Source organism: Rhipicephalus microplus, unplaced genomic scaffold (assembly GCF_043290135.1).
Source record: "Rhipicephalus microplus isolate Deutch F79 unplaced genomic scaffold, USDA_Rmic scaffold_26, whole genome shotgun sequence".
NCBI lineage: Eukaryota > Metazoa > Arthropoda > Arachnida > Ixodida > Ixodidae > Rhipicephalus > Rhipicephalus microplus.
The window spans coordinates 4,708,830-4,714,411 of NW_027464599.1; the positions used below are offsets into that span (position 1 = coordinate 4,708,830).

The following is a 5,582-nucleotide window of genomic DNA, read 5'->3' on the forward strand; positions in this document are numbered from 1 at the left end:
GTCTCCGTGGCGCAATTGGCTAGCGCGATCGGCTGTTAACCGAAAGGTTGGAGGTTCGAGCGCTCCCGGGGACGGTGTGTCGCTTTTTTTTTCTTTGCGCTGATAGCTTTGGAGAAATGTTCTGACAGTGGTGAGAGTGGAGCACGACTGTCTCCGTGGCGATTTTGGCTAGCGCGATGGGCTGTTAACCGAAAAGTTGGAGGTTCGAGCCCACCCGGTGGTGCTGCGGCGCTTTTTTTGCACTGATAGCTTTGAAGTTATGTTCTGATGGTGGTAAGAGTGGAGCACGACTGTCTCCGTGGCTCAATTAGCTAGCGCGATCGGCTGTTAAATGAAAGGTTGGAGGTGCGAGCCCACCCGGTGGTGGTGCCGCGCTTTTTTTTCTTTGCGCTGATAGCTTTGGAGAAATGTTCTGACGGTGGTAAGATTGGAGCACGACTGTCTCCGTGGTGCAATTGGCTAGCACGTTCGGCTGTTAACCGAAAAATTGGAGTTTCGAGCCCTCCCGGGAGTGGTGTGTCGCTTTTTTCTTTGCGCTGATAGCTTTGAAGATATGTTCTGATGGTGGTGAGAGTGGAGCACGACTGTATCCGTGGCGCAATCTACTAGCGCGATCGGCTGTTAACCGAAAGGTTGGAGGTTCGAGCCCACCCGGTTGTGGTGCGGCGCTTTTTTTCCTTTGGGCTGATAGCTCTGAAGAAATGTTCTGACGGTGGTGAGAGTGGAGCACGACTGTCTCCGCGGCACAATTGGCTAGCGCGATCGGCTGGTAACTGAAAGGTTCGAGGTTCGAGCCCTCCCGGGAGTGGTGTGTTGCTTTTTTTTTCTTTGGGCTGATAGCTTTGAAGATATGTTCTGATGGAGGTGAGAGTGGAGCAGGACTGTCTCCGGCGCGCAATTGGCTAGTGCGATCGGCTGTTACCCGAAAGGTTGGAGGTTCGAGCACTCCCGGGAACGGTGTGTCGCTTTTTTTTCTTTGCGCTGATAGCTTTGGAGAAATGTTGTGACAGTGGTGAGAGTGGAGCACGACTGCCTCCGTGGCGATTTTGGCTAGCGCGATGGGCTGTTAAACAAAAGTTTGGAGGTTCGAGCCCACCCGGTGGTGGTGCGGCGCCTTTTTTCTTAGGGCTGATAGCTTTGAAGATATGCTCCGATGGTGGTGAGAGTGGAGCACGACCATCTCCGTGGCGTAATTGGCTAGCGCGATCAGCTGTTAACCGAAAGGTAGGAGGTTCGAGCCCACCCGGTGGTGGTGCGGCGCTTCTTTTTTTTGGGCTAATAGCTCTGAAGAAATGTTGTGACGGGGCTGAGAGTGGAGCCGGACTGTCTCCGTGGCTCGATTGGCTAGCGCGATGGGCTGTTAACCGAAAGGTTGGAGGTTCGAGCCCACTAGGTGGTGGTGCGGCGCTTTTTTTCCTTTGGGCTGATAGCTCTGAAGAAATGTTCTGACGGTGGTGAGAGTTGAGCACGACTGTCTCCGTGGCACTATTGGCTAGCGCGATCGGCTGTTAACTAAAAGGTTCGAGGTTCAAGCCCTCCCGGGAGTGGTGTGTTGCTTTTTTTTCTTGGGCTGATAGCTTTGAAGATATGTTCTGATGTTGGTGAGTGTGGAGCAGGACTGTCTCCGTGGCGATTTTGGCTAGCGCGATCGGCTGTTAACCGAAAGGTTGGAGGTTCGAGCCCACCCGGTGGTGGTATGGCGCTTTTTTGTTTGGGCTGATAGCTCTGAAGAAATGTTCTGACGGTGGTGAGAGTGCAGCACGACTGTCTCCGTGGCGATTTTGGCTAGGGCGATCAGCTGTTAACCGAAAGGTTGAAGGTTCGAGCCCACCCGTTGGTGGTGCCGCGCTTTTTTTTCTTTGGGCTGATAGCTTTGAAGATATGTTCTGCTGGTGGTGATAGTGGAGCAGGACTGTCTTCGTGGCGCAATTGGCTAGCGCTGTCGGCTGTAAACCGTAAGGTTTGAGGTTCTATCAGCGCAAAGCTCTCAGCACCACTCCCGCGAGGGCTCGAAACTCCAACCTTTTGGTTAACAGCCGATCGCGCTAGCCAATTGCGCCAAGGAGACAGTCCTGCTTCACTCTCATCACCATCAGAACATATCTTCAAAGCTATCAGCCCAAAGAAGAAAAAGCGCCGCACCACCATCGGGTGGGCTCGAAACTCCAACCTTTAGGTTAACAGCTGATCGCGCAATCCAATTGCGCCACGGCGACTTTCCTGCTCCTCTCTCACCACCATCAGAACATATCTTCAAAGCTATCAGCCCAAAAAAAGCGCCGCACTACCACCGGGTGGGCTCGAACCTCCAACATTTCGGTTAACAGCCGATCGCGCTAGCCAATTGCGCCACGGAGACAGTCGTGCTCCACTCTCATCACCATCAGAACATAACTTCAAAACTATCAGCCCAAAGAAAAAAAAGCGCCGCACCACCACCGGGTGGGCTCGAACCTCCAACCTTTCGGTTAACAGCCGATCACGCGAGCCAATTGCGCCACGGAGACAGTCGTGCTCCACTCTCACCACCATCAGAACATATCTTCAAAGCTATCAGCGCAAAGAAAAAAGCAACACGCCGCTCCCGGGAGGGCTCGAAACTCCAACTTTCGGTTAACAGCCGATCGCGCTAGCCAATTGCGCCACGGAGATAGTCCTGCTCCACTCTCACCACCATCAGAACATTTCTTTAGAGCTATCAGCCCAAAGAAAAAAAGCGCCGCACCACCACCGGGTGGGCTCGAGTTTCCAACCTTTCGGTTAACAGCCGATCGCGCTAGCCAATTGCGCCACGGAGACAGTCGTCCTCCACTTTCACCACCATCAGAACATATCTTCAAAGCTATCAGCGCAAAGAAAAAAGCAACACACCACTCCCGGGAGGGCTCGAAACTCCAACCTTTCGGTTAACAGGCGATCTCGTTAGCCAATTGCTCCACACAGACAGTCCTGCTCCACTCTCACCACCATCAGAATATATCTTCAAAGCTATCAGCCCAAAGAAATAAAAAGCGCCGCACTACCACCGGGTCGGCTCGAACCTCCAATCTTTCGGTTAACAGCCGATCGCGCTAGCCAATTGCGCCACGGAGACAGTCGTGCTCCACTCTTACCACCATCAGAACATATCTTCAAAGCTATCAGCCCAAAGAAAAAACAGCGCCGCACCACCACCGGGTGGGCTGTAACCTCCAATCTTTCGGTTAGCAGCCGATCGCGCTAGCCAATCGCGCCACGGAGACAGTCATGCTGCACTCTCACCACCATCAGAACATATCTTCAAAGCTATCAGCCCAAAGAAAAAGAAGCGCCGCACCACCACCGGGTGGGCTCGAACCTCCAACCTTTCAGTTAACAGCCGATCGCGCTAGCCAATTGCGCCACGGAGACAGTCGTGCTCCACTCTCACCACCATCAGAACATATCTCAAAGCTATCAGCGCAAAGAAAAAAGCAACACGCCGCTCCCGGGAGGGCTCGAAACTCCAACTTTCGGTTAACAGCCGATCGCGCTAGCCAATTGCGCCACGGAGATAGTCCTGCTCCACTCTCACCACCATCAGAACATTTCTTTAGAGCTATCATCCCAAAGAAAAAAAGCGCCGCACCACCACCGGGTGGGCTCGAGTTTCCAACCTTTCGGTTAACAGCCGATCGCGCTAGTCAATTGTGCCACGGAGACAGTCGTCCTCCACTCTCACCAACATCAGAACATATCTTCAAAGCTATCAGCCCAAAGAAAAAAAGCGCCGCACCACCACCGGGTGGGCTCGAGTTTCCAACCTTTCGGTTAACAGCCGATCGCGCTAGCCAATTGCGCCACGGAGACAGTCGTCCTCCACTTTCACCACCATCAGAACATATCTTCAAAGCTATCAGCGCAAAGAAAAAAGCAACACACCACTCCCGGGAGGGCTCGAAACTCCAACCTTTCGGTTAACAGCCGATCTCGCTAGCCAATTGCACCACGGAGACAGTCTTGCTCCACTCTCACCACCATCAGAACATAACTTCAAAGCTATCAGCCCTAAGAAAAAAAAGTGCCGCACCACCACCGGGTGGGCTCGAACCTCAGACCTATCGGTTAACAGCCGATCGCACTAGCCAATTGCGCCACGCAGACAATCCTGCTCCACTCTCACCACCATCAGAACATATCTTCAAAGCTATCAGCCTAAAGAAAGAAAAGCAACACACTACTCCCGGGAGATCTCGAAACTCCAATTTTATGATTAACAGCCGAACGTGCTAGCCAATTGCGCCACGGAGACAGTCGTGCTCCTCTCTCACCACCGTCAGAACATTTAACCAAAGCTATCAGCGCAAAGAAAAAGAAGCGCCGCACCACCACCGGGTGGGCTCGAACCTCCAAACTTTCGGTTAACAGCCGATCGCGCTAGCCAATTGCGCCACGGAGACAGTCGTGCTCCACTCTCACCACCATCAGAACATATCTTCAAAGCTATCAGCGCAAAGAAAAAAGCAACACACCACTCCCGGGAGGGCTCAAAACTCGAACTTTCGGTTAACAGCCGATCGCGCTAGCCAATTGCGCCACGGAGACAGTCGTGCTCCACTCTCACCACCATCAGAACATATCTTCAAAGCTATCAGCGCAAAGAAAAAAGCAAAACACCACTCCCGCGAGAGTCGAAACTCCAACCTTTTGGTTAACAGCCGATCGCGCTAGCCGATTGCGCCACGGAGAGAGTCCTGCTTCATTCTCATCACCATCAGAACATATCTTCAAAGCTACCAGCCTAAAGAAAAAAAGCACCGCACCACCACCAGGTGGGCTCGAACCTCCAATCTTTTGGTTAACAGCCGATCGCGCCAGCCAATTGCGCCACAGAGACAGTCGTGCTCTACTCTCACCACCAGTAGAACATATCTTCAAAGCTATCAGCCTAAAGAAAAAAAAGCGCCGCACCACCACCGGGTGGGCTCGAACCTCCAACCTTTCAGTTAACAGCCGAACGTGCTATCCAATTGCGCCACGGAGACAGTCGTGCTCCACTTTCACCACCATCAGAACATATCTTCAAAAGCTATCAGCGCAAAGAAAAAAGCAACACACCACTCCCGGTAGGGCTCGAAACTCCAACCTTTCGGTTAACAGCCGATCTCGCTAGCCAATTGCGCCACACAGACAGTCCTGCTCCAATCTCACCCCCATCCAAATATATCTTCAAAGCTATCAGCCCAAAGAAATAAAAAGCGCCGCACTACCACCGGGTCGGCTCGAACCTGCAACCTTTTGGTTAACAGCCGATCGCGCTAGCCAATTGCGCCACGGAGACAGTCGTGCTCCACTCTCACCATCATCAGAACATATCTTCAAAGCTATCAGCCCAAAGAAAAAAAAGCGCCGCACCACCACTGGGTGGGCTCGAAACTCCAACCTTTCGGTTAACAGCCGATCTCGCTAGCCAATTGCTCCACACAGACAGTCCTGCTCCACTCTCACCACCATCAGAATATATCTTCAAAGCTATCAGCCCAAAGAAATAAAAAGCGCCGCACTACCACCGGGTCGGCTCGAACCTCCAATCTTTCGGTTAACAGCCGATCGCGCTAGCCAAT

At 52.6% G+C, this 5,582-nt stretch overlaps 1 non-coding gene across 1 annotated transcript; it reads left to right on the forward strand.

The window, feature by feature from the left end:
* Positions 1–74, forward strand: TRNAN-GUU (transfer RNA asparagine (anticodon GUU)). The gene has a single exon. It is a non-coding gene; the product is annotated as a tRNA-Asn (tRNA).
* The last annotated feature ends 5,508 nt before the right edge of the window (positions 75–5,582 follow it).